The 16,921-nt window shown below is 38.2% G+C and overlaps 1 protein-coding gene across 4 annotated transcripts in view; it reads right to left on the bottom strand.

Annotated features, from left to right (window-relative positions):
• TCF20 (transcription factor 20) overlaps positions 1-16,921 on the bottom strand; it is a 243,394-nt gene that overhangs the window by 201,347 nt on the left and 25,126 nt on the right. For 3 of the 4 annotated variants that reach the window (XM_073586702.1, XM_073586701.1, XM_073586696.1), the window contains one exon: positions 471-561. The exons of the other annotated variant lie outside the window; for it this stretch is intronic. The gene's annotated coding sequence lies outside the window, so the exon portion shown is untranslated. Of the gene's footprint in view, positions 1-470; positions 562-16,921 lie in introns of those variants that run through there. 4 annotated transcript variants of the gene reach the window in all.

Genomic DNA, 16,921 nt, shown 5'->3' with positions numbered 1-16,921 from the left:
ATGATCCTGGCCTTAGTGTTTGCCGCATGGGGATTTTTTTGGCTTCCTCTCGATCAACATGTTAGGCTATGGGTTGAACTAGATGGACTTAAAAGTCTTCCGTCAACCTTAAATACTATGTTACTATGGTAACAAGGAGGCTGAAGAGCTGATGAGAGCAGCCATACATGCTAAAAGCAGGTGCTTATCGGAGCTAATTAGAGCCTGTATACTGTAGCACATGCAGGGCTGGCTCTGTGTCACAGAACAGACCTGGATCTACAAGCACACCAGGGCTGGAGGAAAATGGGAACTACCACAATTGATTTAGGATTCAAATCCCATTCTCACAGCCCAATAGATTGTAATGCAAAGAAGAAACATAAAAAAAAAAAAAAAAATTGTACTGTGCCATTTACCACATAATGGTATATTAGAAAGAACTGTACAAAGCTGCAGCTTAATATTCTCTTTTGGAAAGAAACGCTCACCAGAGCTGCTAGTAGTTGCCGTCCGTGCTTCATATATCAACCAGAGGGTGCAGAGCAAACAGGTAAGCAAAGGGAAATCCAGCACAGCCATCTGTCAATAAAAATTACAGTATTCCATTTTATTAATAGTCCATTAAAATTTACAAAAAAGAAAGTGAGAAAAAGAAAAAAAAAACACAACTTACAAGCTGAGAAACTGCCCTTAACTATAGCATAAAGAAAAGGAATCGCACAAGACATATTTAGGAACCAAAAACCAATCCATGCGAAACAATTAGCCAATCGTGAAACATTCAATTTGTATGTATATTCCTATATGGACTGCAAACTATACCTAGACGACAGGGTTAACTGTTTATGAATACCTAGAATGTATGCACCAAATAAAAACCCTGATAAATGTAAGGAGGGCTTCTTTAAAGGTCATAGCACCAAGGAATTTGGTATTGGGAGTATCCAAAAACCTTCCCCCTATGGGTAAATGTTTCTGCCGGTCACCCACTCATTTTTCTCTCTCCATTCCAAACAATCTGAAACCAGATATATCCCCATTGTGCACATTAAGGGTACGTTCCCGATTTCAGGCTCTGCTGCGGTTTTGACGCTGCAGAATGTCCGCACCATTTCCACACCTATTAACCAAATTAGGAGGACACACATTTAGGTTTGTACAAATGCGGATTTTCCTCATTAATGCAAATCTATGGGGAAAATACACATGCATGTATCCACATGAGAAATTGACATGCTGTGGACCTGAAAGATGTGCCACATGTCAGGAACAAAATTGTTGAGAAGTACAAGTCAGGATTTTGTTAAAAAAAAAAAATAAATTATACACACATATACAGTACAGACCAAAAGTTTGGACACACCTTCTCATTCAAAGACTTTTCTTTATTTTCATGACTATGAAAATTGTAGATTCATTCTGAAGGCATCAAAACTATGAATTAACTCATGTGGAATTATATAATTAGCAAAAAAGTGTGAAACAACTGAAGATGTGTCTTATATTCTAGGTTCTTCAAAGTAGCCACCTTTTGCTTTGATTACTGCTTTGCACACTCCTGGCATTCTCTTGATGAGCTTCAAGAGGTAGTCACCGGAAATGGTCTTCCAACAGTCTTGAAGGAGTTCCCAGAGATGCTTAGCACTTGTTGGCCCTTTTGCCTTCACTCTGCGGTCCAGCTCACCCCAAACCATCTCGATTGGGTTCAGGTCTGGTGACTGTGGAGGCCAGGTCATCTGGCGTAGCACCCCATCACTCTCCTTCTTGGTCAAATAGCCCTTACACAGCCTGGAGGTGTGTTTGGGGTAATTGTCCTGTTGAAAAATAAATGATGGACCAACTAAACGCAAACCGGATGGAATAGCATGCCGCTGCAAGATGCTGTGGTAGCCATGCTGGTTCAGTATGCCTTCAATTTTGAATAAATCCCCAACAGTGTCACCAGCAAAGCACCCCCACACCATCACACCTCCTCCTCCATGCTTCACGGTGGGAACCAGGCCTATAGAGTCCATCTGTTCACCTTTTCTGCGTCGCACAAAAACACGGTGGTTGGAACCAAAGACCTCAAAATTGGACTCAGACCAAAGCACAGATTTCCACTGGTCTAATGTCCATTCCTTGTGTTCTTTAGCCCAAACAAGTCTCTTCTGCTTGTTGCCTGTCCTTAGCAGTGGTTTCCTAGCAGCTATTTACCATGAAGGCCTGCTGCACAAAGTCTCCTCTTAACAGTTGTTGTAGAGATGTGTCTGCTGCTAGAACTCTGTGTGGCATTGACCTGGTTTCTAATCTGAGCTGCTGTTAACCTGCGATTTCTGAGGCTGGTGACTCGGATGAACTTATCCTCCGCAGCAGAGGTGACTCTAGGTCTTCCTTTCCTGGGCCGGTCCTCATGTGAGCCAGTTTCTTTGTAGCGCTTGATGGCTTTTGCCACTGCACTTGGGGACACTTTCAAAGTTTTCCCAATTTTTCAGACTGACTGACCTTCATTTCTTAAAGTAATGATGGCCACTCGTTTTTCTTTACTTGGCTGATTTTTTCTTGCCATAATACAAATTCTAACAGTCTATTCAGTAGGACTATCACCTGTGTATCCACCAGACTTCTGCACAACACAACTGATGGTCCCAACCCCATTTATAAGGAATGAAATCCCACTTATTAAACCTGACAGGGCACACCTGTGAAGTGAAAACCATTTCCGGTGACTACCTCTTGAAGCTCATCAAGAGAATGCCAAGAGTGTGCAAAGCAGTAATCAAAGCAAAAGGTGGCTACGATGAAGAACCGAGAATATAAGACGTACAGTATTTTCAGTTGTTTCACACTTTTTTGTTAATTATATAATTCCACATGTGTTAATACATAGTTTTGATGCCTTCAGAGTGAATCTACAATTTTCATAATCATAAAAATAAAGAAAATTCTTTGAAAGAGAAGATGTGTCCAAACTTTTGGGTGTGTGTGTGTGTGTGTGTGTGTGTGTGTGTGTGTGTGTGTGTGTGTGTGTGTGTGTGTGTGTGTGTGTGTGTGTGTGTGTATCTCCATGCCTTGGAGCAGTGAGAAATTTTCAGTTTATAGGTATATTTTTGAGTAAAATGTAAATTGCTCTTTTATTCTATAAACTACTGACATCATGTCTTCGAATTTCCAAGCACTAAATTTTGTATATTTTTTCAGAAAATGAGAAATGGTCAAAATAACAAAAATGCAGTGCTTGCAGACCTCAAATAATGCTAAGAAAACAAGTTCATAATTATTTAGAAACAACAATACTAATGTTTTAACTAAGGAAGAGTTCAGAAATCAATATTTTGTGGAATAATCATGATTTTTAATCACAGCTTTCATGCGTCTTGGCATGCTTTCCACCAGTCTTTCACACTGCTTTTGGATGACCTTATGCCACTCCTGGTACAAAAATTTAAGCAATTCTTCTTTGCTTGATGTCTTGTGACTATCCATCTTCCTCTTGATTGCATTCCAGAGGTTTTTAATGGGATTCAGGTCTGGAGATTCGGCTGGCCATGACAGGGATTTGATGTGGTGGTCCTTCATCCACACATTGATTGACCTAGCTGTGAGGCTGTGAGCTGCTGGAAAAAACAGTCCTCAGAGTTGGGGAACATTACCTGAGCAGAAGGAATCAACTGTTTTTCCAGGATAACCTTGTATGCGGCTTGATTCATACGTCCTTCACAAAGATTAACCTGCCCAATTCCAGTCTTGCTGAAGCCTCCCCAGATCATCACCGATCCTCCACCAAATTTCCCAATGTGTGTAAGACACTGAGGCTTGTACGCCTCTCCAGGTCTCCGTCTAACCATTAGACGACGAGGTGTTGGGCAAAGCTGAAAATTAGACTCATCAGAGACGATTACCTTACTCCAGTCCTCTATGGTCCAATCTTTATGGCCTTTAGCAAACTTCAGCCTGGCTCTCCTTTGCTTCTCAATGATGGAAGCACTTGTTTTGCCATCCAGCTTGTTCTATTGCAAGACAATTGTGAACACCACAGTAGGGTTTTTTTTATACTTTCCTTTGTTAAATAAGATTTGGTTCAGGTGATCGCCTAATCAGAAGCACATTAAAGAGAATGAGGTGTACTCTGGCTGGAATTCAACTGACACTGGAATGGAATGGTTGTCAGACATTTAGAAAAGCTCATTTTTATAAAACTGTGCAAGTGGTCTCTTAATATATACAGCTCTGAGAAAAATTATCTTGTGCAATTCATTTTATTTATGCTATAATTACGATAAGGGTGGTTTCTCCGCTTTAAACGCGTCAGTTTACGTTTTTTTCTCACCAACTTTCTTTACTGTAAATTTTAATGGACTATAAATACAATGGAATCATTTTTAATTGACTGATAGCTGTGCTGGATTTCCCCTTCACTGATATCTTCTTTATTTCATAGAGTAACAGTTAGCAGGCTTTCCAAATAATTACTACTATAGGTCTGGATGCAATTTGGAATCTCTCCTCGTCACGCATGGTCATGTGGCAATACCGCTCATCAGGCTCCTTCTTTCACCAGTAGTCTAGAGATGCAGTAGCAATGGTCTGAGGCATGGATAGAAAAAAGTATCCTTGACTCCACCATTAAATACCAATACCCCAAACACTAGGAAATATAATAAAGGGCTCAACTCACTGAACAATGCACAATAAATGGAATCTCATGCAAGAACTATTAAGCACAACAGGAGATCAAAATAGAGTTTTTCCAAGCTCAAATATAATTTATTGAAATAATGATAAACAGAGCATACATGCTAGTATAGGTTGCAGCAGACATAAACACAAAGTGATTGTACAGCACCTTAAAAAAAATTATCGAAAAATATAGATATTTTTGTGCAGCATAAGCAGTTATTTCACAAATATAGAACACAATAGAAAGCAACCACCCAATTGAAGTAATATATATTCCCAGAAAGAAGGGTGTTACATACAATCAATACCCAGGGTAGGATACCATCTATAAAGTGCATGAGTGCTCTGTGCTAATGGACCCAAAGGGCGTTAAATGTAAACTAAATGAAATGAAAACTGCCTGTGCACAATACAAAACTGAATATAAGGGCTGCGTTATAGGGTAACACTTACATGTAATGTGAATGCTGCTGTCAAACCTGCCGCCCCTACGCGCGTTACGCCGCAGCTTCCTCAGGAGGCGTGGTCTCAATGTGCCTCGGATCTAGCATTTATAGTGCGGTCAACCAATGAACCGCTTTCCCTAGTAAGGGACGTAGATTTCAAAACATGCGCACTAGCGCCCATAGTGACGTCAATGGTGACTCATCCAGTTCCTAAAGTCCACAGCACAGGCGGCGCATGCGCTGTAGAGTCCCCCTAGCAAACAGGGAGTCTGTCATCAGCGCTCATCGGCATGAAGGCAGCTCGAGCTGCTAAGCAGCCAGAAACAGCCGACCACCTACTGAGCACGTCCGAAGACTCCTAGTGAGGACAAAACTGGGCATGCGCACAAAGGAGGACCAATTAAATATGAAATACTAATCCTGTTTGGACATCAACCCATGTGGGAAATATAAAATGATCTAGGCATATAGCAAAAATATTGCACAAGGTGAAGTTTGAATGAAAGTGAAAAAAATTGACCAAAATTAGGCAGAATATAACACGAATGTGATTATACAGTGTGCATGATCAATATTAATAAGTGTACATAACATACAATGTATACAATATACAGATGTGTCCACAATAAGCACAGGATACATAAATCACACACTGTGTATATTATAAACACAGTGTACGCACAAAAATTAATGCGCGTAAAAAATAAAAAAATTAAAAAAAATTTTTTATCCTTTATACACCAAAATATCCTATATATACATAGACACAGCTATTGAATACCAAGTGTCATATTGAACTAAATGTGCAAATGTGTGGCCAATGAGGTACACTACAACCACCATATGTAGTATATCAAAATACTTGTGTACAAAATACATACGAAAATACACAAGAAACATTATATGGTTAAAAATACTGAGAAAAATAATATACAGAAGACCATTCACAAAAACACATAAACAGGACCATAAATTTCTTGTATGCGACTTGTTTCTTCATGAAGTAATCAACAGTCATCAAAATTGAGCTCCATACCAAATCATATACTGCGATTCAAATGGAGAACTGGAATATAAACAAAATTAAAATTAAAAACACATAAAATCCAGGCTTAAAAGATACCCATATAGCTTTTACAAAAAGGACCCGAAACCATTGCTCTCATTCAATCCCATAGGGACCATGGTGTTGAGTCTATAAATCCATCGACTCTCCACTTGTGATAGCACTCGAAACAGATCACCACCCCTCATACCCAAGGATACCTGATCTACTGCAAAAATTTTCAAACCTTTAGCTTCAGAATTATGGAAGGTTCTAAAATGTCTTGGGAGCGTCTTTAGTTGTTCTTCATCTTTGGCTTCCTTAGCTTTTTCTATGTCACGAACATGTTCGCGAACTCTTATTCTGAATTCCCTTGTGGTCATTCCAATATAAATCTTACCACAAGGGCAATTTGCATAATAGATCACTCCCTTTGAGGCACAAGTTAAGCATTTTCTGATTGAAAATGTCTTAGAATAATCTGAGTTGCAAAAGCTGTTGGTCTTAATCGTATTTGCACACGCTTTGCAACTTCGACAGGGAAAAAATCCTTTGATTTCCCCAAAAATACCTTTTTGCACTTTTTGTTTAGGAGCTAAATAGCTCCGTACCAGCAGATCCGACAAATTCCTAGATCTTTTGGCTGCGATACAAGGTCTTTCTGATAGTTTTTTTAAGAATTGGGTCTGTATGTAATACATGCCAATGAGAATTGATTATGTTTGTAAATTTACTCCATTGTTCATTAAATGGGGTAATCAACCTCACTTGATTATTATCTGCCGTTTGAATTTTTTTATTATACAAAAGTTGATCCCTAGGTATATGCTGAACCTTGTTATAGGCATTACGAATTACCCTATGTCCATAACCTCTTTCACGAAACCTTGTATATAAGTCTGCTGCTTGTTTTTGGTACGTTTGTTCAGATGAACATATCCTGTTAGCTCGAAGGTATTGTCCCACAGGGATTGAGCGAATAGTGGATTTTAAATGAGAGGAACCTGCATGCAAAATTGAATTTGTTGCAGTCGGCTTCCTAAATATATCTGTGGAGATTGAACCATCATCATTCTTTAGGATGTCAATATCCAAAAAATTAACCCTATGTCCATATGAAGAGGTAAGATTTATATTTAAATTATTGTTATTCAAAGCTACCATCAAAGTTTTCAACTCATCTATTGAACCTTCCCAAACAAACAAAACGTCATCAATAAATCTCATCCAATTGTGGACTTTCTCTATACCCGTCACCGGAGAGCACTGAAAAATTTCCCTCTCCCAAAATCCCAAAAATAAATTAGCGTAAGCAGGAGCACACGCCGCCCCCATAGCTGTACCCTGTGTTTGCAAAAAAACTTGATCTTTAAAAATAAAACAATTGTGTGTTAGAATAAATTTTAATAAATTCAAAATCAGGGTGACTAAGGGGGGATCTAGATTACTATTCCGTAAGAACCACGAAACCGCCTCAAGTCCCTGGTCATGACGGATGGAGGTGTATAAAGCCTCAACATCCGCCGTGACCAGGATCATGTCTTCATCAAGATGTATTTGGTCTAGTCTCCGTAGTGCCGCTGTGGTATCAAGAATATGAGATGGTAACGTGTTCACCAGTGGTTTCAAATAATAATCAATTATTCGACAAATGAGTTCACTAAGGCCCTCATTGCCCGATACTATTGGGCGGCCAGGCGGATCATCCACGTTTTTGTGAATCTTTGGAATTAAATATTGAGTTGGCAACTTTGGTTTTAATGATTGAATAGTATCCAATAGTGATTTAGGAATAACACCACACTCATAAGCATTGGATAAAATATCAATAAGTTCTCCCTGGTATTCAAGCAAAGGTACATGGGTCAGTTTTTTATAACAGTTTGCATCAGACAAAAGTGTATGGGCCTGTTTCTCATAAAGCTCCAATGGCCAAATTACTACATTTCCACCTTTATCTGCTTTTTTAAAAATCACGTCAGTCCAGCCTTGCAATTCTGAAATTAATTTTCTTTCATTTTTGTTAATTGGACTAGCATAATAATTATTTTTCAACTTTTCTATATCTTGTGTCACTAGTTTAACAAAAATGTCAACTGCTGGACATGAATTTATATTGGGAAATTTTTTTGATTTGTTAAACAGAGAAACGGGAAAAGAACTCACCGTCTCAGAGGAGTAGTTTTCTTCAGCTAGAGATTCTAAAATTTCAAGAGCTGCCTTTTCCTCATCAGAATTAAGTTGCAATCCCATGTTATTTTTCTCATGGAATCTTTTAAGTATCAATTTCCTCGCAAATAGATGCACATCTTTTATTGCCGTGAAGGAATCTAGTTGTTGACATGGAGAAAAGGTTAGTCCCTTTTCCAATAATTCAATCTGTTCATTTGAAAGAGTATGTGAGGAAAGATTTATTACCTTAGGTTTGTCATTTTTCCTAGTGCCAAAATTGGTTTGGTACCTTGCTGTACCCCTAGCTCTGCCCCCAAATCTTGTTCTCACACGTCTAGGAGTATAATATTCCCTTTCGTGAATGGAGGAAGCACTACTCGAAATTGAAGAGATAGAGGAAACTGAAGGACTCCTAGTAGAGGATTGAATATTGTTTTCCTCAGAAAGTTTATTTTGCCAACGAAAAACTTTTTTCTGATTATAATCTTGTACATCACGTTGGTATTTCTTCATTTTATTTTTACTGATCCGATTTTCCCATTTTTCTAGATCTTGATCAAGGTCCCGATAAAATTTATCCAAAGTCTCCTTAGGTATTTTAGCCGCCAACTCAGCCTGTAATTTATTGAGTTCCTCATCCATTTCCTTCAAAATCCCAGTATTTTTTGTATTGATAATTTCCATAAAGGAGAAAGAGCATGCTGAGGAAACACTCTCCCATTTAGTAATCAATTCAAGATCATCTAACCCAAATGTCGGATATAGCTGTATACGAAGACCTCGGGGTATAATCTTCTGTTTGATATAATTATCTATAGATGTTTTCGTCCACCATATTCGTGTTTTCTTATTTGTCAAATTTTTATATTTAGACAACAGTCCCTTTTCATCATTCTGGGTATCATTAAAATTAGCAGAAACACTGTTTAAACAAATCAGACGCTTTCACTTGCCAAGCTTTCTCTTTGGCTTTAAAGTCCATTAGGGGAATCAAACTGTTATAAAACAGAACATACAAATTAAATACCAATACCCCAAACACTAGGAAATATAATAAAGGGCTCAACTCACTGAACAATGCACAATAAATGGAATCTCATGCAAGAACTATTAAGCACAACAGGAGATCAAAGAGTTTTTCCAAGCTCAAATATAATTTATTGAAATAATGATAAACAGAGCATACATGCTAGTATAGGTTGCAGCAGACATTTCTGGGAATATATATTACTTCAATTGGGTGGTTGCTTTCTATTGTGTTCTATATTTGTGAAATAACTGCTTATGCTGCACAAAAATATCTATATTTTTCGATAATTTTTTTAAGGTGCTGTACAATCACTTTGTGTTTATGTCTGCTGCAACATAGCATGTATGCTCTGTTTATCATTATTTCAATAAATTATATTTGAGCTTGGAAAAACTCTATTTTGATCTCCTGTTGTGCTTAATAGTTCTTGCATGAGATTCCATTTATTGTGCATTGTTCAGTGAGTTGAGCCCTTTATTATATTTCCTAGTGTTTGGGGTATTGGTATTTAATTTGTATGTTCTGTTTTATAACAGTTTGATTCCCCTAATGGACTTTAAAGCCAAAGAGAAAGCTTGGCAAGTGAAAGCGTCTGATTTGTTTAAACAGTGTTTCTGCTAATTTTAATGATACCCAGAATGATGAAAAGGGACTGTTGTCTAAATATAAAAATTTGACAAATAAGAAAACACGAATATGGTGGACGAAAACATCTATAGATAATTATATCAAACAGAAGATTATACCCCGAGGTCTTCGTATACAGCTATATCCGACATTTGGGTTAGATGATCTTGAATTGATTACTAAATGGGAGAGTGTTTCCTCAGCATGCTCTTTCTCCTTTATGGAAATTATCAATACAAAAAATACTGGGATTTTGAAGGAAATGGATGAGGAACTCAATAAATTACAGGCTGAGTTGGCGGCTAAAATACCTAAGGAGACTTTGGATAAATTTTATTGGGACCTTGATCAAGATCTAGAAAAATGGGAAAATCGGATCAGTAAAAATAAAATGAAGAAATACCAACGTGATGTACAAGATTATAATCAGAAAAGAGTTTTTCGTTGGCAAAATAAACTTTCTGAGGAAAACAATATTCAATCCTCTACTAGGAGTCCTTCAGTTTCCTCTATCTCTTCAATTTCGAATAGTGCTGCCTCCATTCACGAAAGGGAATATTATACTCCTAGACGTGTGAGAACAAGATTTGGGGGCAGAGCTAGGGGTACAGCAAGGTACCAAACCAATTTTGGCACTAGGAAAAATGACAAACCTAAGGTAATAAATCTTTCCTCACATACTCTTTCGAATGAACAGATTGAATTATTGGAAAAGGGACTAACCTTTTCTCCATGTCAACAACTAGATTCCTTCACGGCAATAAAAGATGTGCATCTATTTGCGAGGAAATTGATACTTAAAAGATTCCATGAGAAAAATAACATGGGATTGCAACTTAATTCTGATGAGGAAAAGGCAGCTCTTGAAATTTTAGAATCTCTAGCTGAAGAAAACTACTCCTCTGAGACGGTGAGTTCTTTTCCCGTTTCTCTGTTTAACAAATCAAAAAAATTTCCCAATATAAATTCATGTCCAGCAGTTGACATTTTTGTTAAACTAGTGACACAAGATATATAAAAGTTGAAAAATATTTATTATGCTAGTCCAATTAACAAAAATGAAAGAAAATTAATTTCAGAATTGCAAGGCTGGACTGACGTGATTTTTAAAAAAGCAGATAAAGGTGGAAATGTAGTAATTTGGCCATTGGAGCTTTATGAGAAACAGGCCCATACACTTTTGTCTGATGCAAACTGTTATAAAAAACTGACCCATGTACCTTTGCTTGAATACCAGGGAGAACTTATTGATATTTTATCCAATGCTTATGAGTGTGGTGTTATTCCTAAATCACTATTGGATACTATTCAATCATTAAAACCAAAGTTGCCAACTCAATATTTAATTCCAAAGATTCACAAAAACGTGGATGATCCGCCTGGCCGCCCAATAGTATCGGGCAATGAGGGCCTTAGTGAACTCATTTGTCGAATAATTGATTATTATTTGAAACCACTGGTGAACACGTTACCATCTCATATTCTTGATACCACAGCGGCACTACGGAGACTAGACCAAATACATCTTGATGAAGACATGATCCTGGTCACGGCGGATGTTGAGGCTTTATACACCTCCATCCGTCATGACCAGGGACTTGAGGCGGTTTCGTGGTTCTTACGGAATATTAATCTAGATCCCCCCTTAGTCACCCTGATTTTGAATTTATTAAAATTTATTCTAACACACAATTGTTTTATTTTTAAAGATCAAGTTTTTTTGCAAACACAGGGTACAGCTATGGGGGCGGCGTGTGCTCCTGCTTACGCTAATTTATTTTTGGGATTTTGGGAGAGGGAAATTTTTCAGTGCTCTCCGGTGACGGGTATAGAGAAAGTCCACAATTGGATGAGATTTATTGATGACGTTTTGTTTGTTTGGGAAGGTTCAATAGATGAGTTGAAAACTTTGATGGTAGCTTTGAATAACAATAATTTAAATATAAATCTTACCTCTTCATATGGACATAGGGTTAATTTTTTGGATATTGACATCCTAAAGAATGATGATGGTTCAATCTCCACAGATATATTTAGGAAGCCGACTGCAACAAATTCAATTTTGCATGCAGGTTCCTCTCATTTAAAATCCACTATTCGCTCAATCCCTGTGGGACAATACCTTCGAGCTAAGAGGATATGTTCATCTGAACAAACGTACCAAAAACAAGCAGCAGATTTATATACAAGGTTTCGTGAAAGAGGTTATGGACATAGGGTAATTCGTAATGCCTATAACAAGGTTCAGCATATACCTAGGGATCAACTTTTGTATAATAAAAAAATTCAAACGGCAGATAATAATCAAGTGAGGTTGATTACCCCATTTAATGAACAATGGAGTAAATTTGCAAACAATCAATTCTCATTGGCATGTATTACATACAGACCCAATTCTTAAAAAAACTATCAGAAAGACCTTGTATCGCAGCCAAAAGATCTAGGAATTTGTCGGATCTGCTGGTACGGAGCTATTTAGCTCCTAAACAAAAAGTGCAAAAAGGTATTTTTGGGGAAATCAAAGGATTTTTTCCCTGTCGAAGTTGCAAAGCGTGTGCAAATACGATTAAGACCAACAGCTTTTGCAACTCAGATTATTCTAAGACATTTTCAATCAGAAAATGCTTAACTTGTGCCTCAAAGGGAGTGATCTATTATGCAAATTGCCCTTGTGGTAAGATTTATATTGGAATGACCACAAGGGAATTCAGAATAAGAGTTCGCGAACATGTTCGTGACATAGAAAAAGCTAAGGAAGCCAAAGATGAAGAACAACTAAAGACGCTCCCAAGACATTTTAGAACCTTCCATAATTCTGAAGCTAAAGGTTTGAAAATTTTTGCAGTAGATCAGGTATCCTTGGGTATGAGGGGTGGTGATCTGTTTCGAGTGCTATCACAAGTGGAGAGTCGATGGATTTATAGACTCAACACCATGGTCCCTATGGGATTGAATGAGAGCAATGGTTTCGGGTCCTTTTTGTAAAAGCTATATGGGTATCTTTTAAGCCTGGATTTTATGTGTTTTTAATTTTAATTTTGTTTATATTCCAGTTCTCCATTTGAATCGCAGTATATGATTTGGTATGGAGCTCAATTTTGATGACTGTTGATTACTTCATGAAGAAACAAGTCGCATACAAGAAATTTATGGTCCTGTTTATGTGTTTTTGTGTATGGTCTTCTGTATATTATTTTTCTCAGTATTTTTAACCATATAATGTTTCTTGTGTATTTTCGTATGTATTTTGTACACAAGTATTTTGATATACTACATATGGTGGTTGTAGTGTACCTCATTGGCCACACATTTGCACATTTAGTTCAATATGACACTTGGTATTCAATAGCTGTGTCTATGTATATATAGGATATTTTGGTGTATAAAGGATAAAAAAATTTTTTTATTTTTTACGCGCATTAATTTTTGTGCGTACACTGTGTTTATAATATACACAGTGTGTGATTTATGTATCCTGTGCTTATTGTGGACACCTGTATATTGTATACATTGTATGTTATGTACACTTATTAATATTGATCATGCACACTGTATAATCACATTCGTGTTATATTCTGCCTAATTTTGGTCAATTTTTTTCCACTTTCATTCAAACTTCACCTTGTGCAATATTTTTGCTATATGTCTAGATCATTTTATATTTCCCACATGGGTTGATGTCCAAACAGGATTAGTATTTCATATTTAATTGGTCCTCCTTTGTGCGCATGCCCAGTTTTGTCCTCACTAGGAGTCTTCGGACGTGCTCAGTAGGTGGTCGGCTGTTTCTGGCTGCTTAGCAGCTCGAGCTGCCTTCATGCCGATGAGCGCTGATGACAGACTCCCTGTTTGCTAGGGGGACTCTACAGCGCATGCGCCGCCTATGCTGTGGACTTTAGGAACTGGATGAGTCACCATTGACGTCACTATGGGCGCTAGTGCGCATGTTTTGAAATCTACGTCCCTTACTAGGGAAAGCGGTTCATTGGTTGACCGCACTATAAATACTAGATCCGGGGCACATTGAAACCACGCCTCCTGAGGAAGCTGCGGCGTAACGCACGTAGGGGCGGCAGGTTTGACAGCAGCGTTCACATTACATGTAAGTGTTACCCTATAACGCAGCCCTTATATTCAGTTTTGTATTGTGCACAGGCAGTTTTCATTTAATTTAGTTTACATTTAACACCCTTTGGGTCCATTAGCACAGAGCACTCATGCACTTTATAGATGGTATCCTACCCTGGGTATTAATTGTATGTAACACCCTTCTTTCTGGGAATATATATTACTTCAATTGGGTGGTTGCCTTCTATTGTGTTCTATATTTGTGAAATAACTGCTTATGCTGCACAAAAATATCTATATTTTTCGATAATTTTTTTTAAGGTGCTGTACAATCACTTTGTGTTTATGTCTGCTGCAACCTATACTAGCATGTATGCTCTGTTTATCATTATTTCAATAAATTATATTTGAGCTTGGAAAAACTCTATTTTGATCTCCTGTTGTGCTTAATAGTTCTTGCATGAGATTCCATTTATTGTGCATTGACTCCACCATTGTACATTTTCTGGCATAGCAGTGACTGAGCTATTGCCACTGGTCCATTATATGGGTTTGCCACAGCCAGAGATGAGTGTGTGCTCTGTTCATTTTATTCTAGGAGCCTCAGAGGTAAAAGATGCAAATACCAACTATATATTTTATTGATCGAGTATTGTGAGGATACTCAATATGCTGCATTAATGCATTTCTATTCTAGGAATTTTACCATTGCCGCATTCCTTGTACGATAAGGTTGTACTGAAATCTTGTAAAGGGTAAAATCCCCCTGACATGTTGCAAATGTAAAATCTGCGGGACAATTTTTGTGCAGATTCTGTGTGGAACTTGTGTAGGATGTAAAATCTCACCACTTTGCCACTAATGTAATGCACATTTTATACTACAGCTAAATAATTCACATGACTAACTCCTTCCCACCATCCGCAGAACCTGTACACAGTTAGTCATGAGCGGGTGTATGAAGCGCCGAGCCCCATTCCCGGCAGGTGTCCTAAAAGGTCTGAAGGAGCTACAGCAGAGAAAATAACTGTAGGAAGTACAGGAATTAGACTGCAGAAGACTGAGGTAAAGTTATTTTCTCTGATGAAGCCCTTTAGACTGTTTGGGACATCTGGAAGAATGATTTTCCAGAGAAGAAAAGGTGAGGGCTACCACGAATGCTGTGTCATGCCAACAATAAAGCACCATGAGACCATTCACATGTGGAGGCTTTTTATCCATGGAGGAGGCTCATTCACAATTTTGCATAAGGACACTGACATGAATAAAGAATGGGATTTAAATATTCTTCAAAAGCAGTGCTCCACCCGTGGCTGTTAGCGTGCTAAATGCCACTGTCAATCTTTCACAGAGGGAATTAACAAGTGCCGACGTAGGCGTGCCATTTTCTTCACCCATCGGCGTGCCCGTAACGTGGTCGCAGGTCATCGATGGGTTATTCTGACAGCCTTGGCTCAGCTGATAACCCCTGTGCCAATCACTACTGAGCTCCTTAAACCTCTTCTCCCAAAGCCTGTTTTCAACTTCCTGACCAGGCCAAATCTTACAAATCTGATCAGTGTCACTTCATGTGCTAATAACTCTGGAACGCGTCAATAGTTCCCATCACTTCAGGAACGGTTTTCTCGTGACATTCTACTTCTTGATGGTTGTAAAATTTGTTCGATATGACTAGCAGTTACGGTATTTGTGAAAATAACAAATTTGGCAAAAACTTAGTTTTCAAACTTTTAATTTTTATACCCATTTATAAGTAACATTTCCCTCATGTACACTTTACATCAGCACAATTTTTTTAAACTTTTATTTTTATTTGTTAGAAATTTATAAGGGTTAAAACTTGAAAAATTTACAAAACCATTCTTCCAGGGACCAAGTCACATTTGAAGTGACTTTGAGGTATGTATATATATATATATATAAATATATATATATATATATATATATATATATCAGGAAATGTCCAAAAGGGACACCATTCTAAAAACTGCATCACTAAAGGTGCTCAAAACCACATTCACAAAGTTTATTAACCCTTCAGGTGCTTCACCGGAATTAATGGAATGTGGAAGGAAAAAAAGTCGTAGTTACTCACCGGTTAACGGTATTTTTCAGAGTCCATGACAGCACCACCTGAGAGAGGGGATCCGCCCTTTAGGAACAGGAAACCTACAGATACAAAAAAGGCGGCACCTCTCCCATGCATCAGTTGGATTACAGAGCACAAGAGGACCACAATGGTTAATAGCATAATTTATCTACAATACTTTACACGACTATTTAAATTATCCGTGTACCTATAAGGGGAAGAAGTGCACACCCAAAATTTTAAACTAAAGGGAGAGAATATACGGGTGCTGTCATGGACTCCGAAAAATACCGTTAACCGGTGAGTAACTAAGACTTTATTCGGTCGTCCATGACAGCACCACCTGAGAGAATTACAGAGAGTAATAACTACTTTAGGGAGGGACTACAGCCTGCAGTACCCTTATACCAAAAGAGAGGTCTGCGGAAGCACCCAGGTCTGGCCTATAATGACTATAAAAGGTGCTCGGAGAGGACCAAGTAGCCGCCTTACATATCTGGTCGATGGAGACTTCTGATCTCTCGGCCCACGAGGTCGCCATGGCTCTGGTGGAATGCGCCCTCAGCTTCCCGGGTGGCGACCTGCCTTTTGAGGTGTATGCTATTGAAATCGCCTCTCTAATCCACCTAGCTAGTGTGCTTTTTGACTCTACAACCTTTCCTAGGGCCTTGATGGGAGACAAACAGGGCATTATCTTTTCTCCAGGGATCGGTAACTGCCAGATATTCTATGAGGCATCTCCTAACATCTAGGGTGTGTAGTTTATCTTCCTTCTCATTAGCTGGATTAGGGAGGAAGGATGG

This window comes from Dendrobates tinctorius, unplaced genomic scaffold, assembly GCF_039654945.1.
Source record: "Dendrobates tinctorius isolate UK_male_01 unplaced genomic scaffold, ASM3965494v1 ptg000094l, whole genome shotgun sequence".
NCBI lineage: Eukaryota > Metazoa > Chordata > Amphibia > Anura > Dendrobatidae > Dendrobates > Dendrobates tinctorius.
This window is presented reverse-complemented; position numbering and strand designations above follow the sequence as displayed.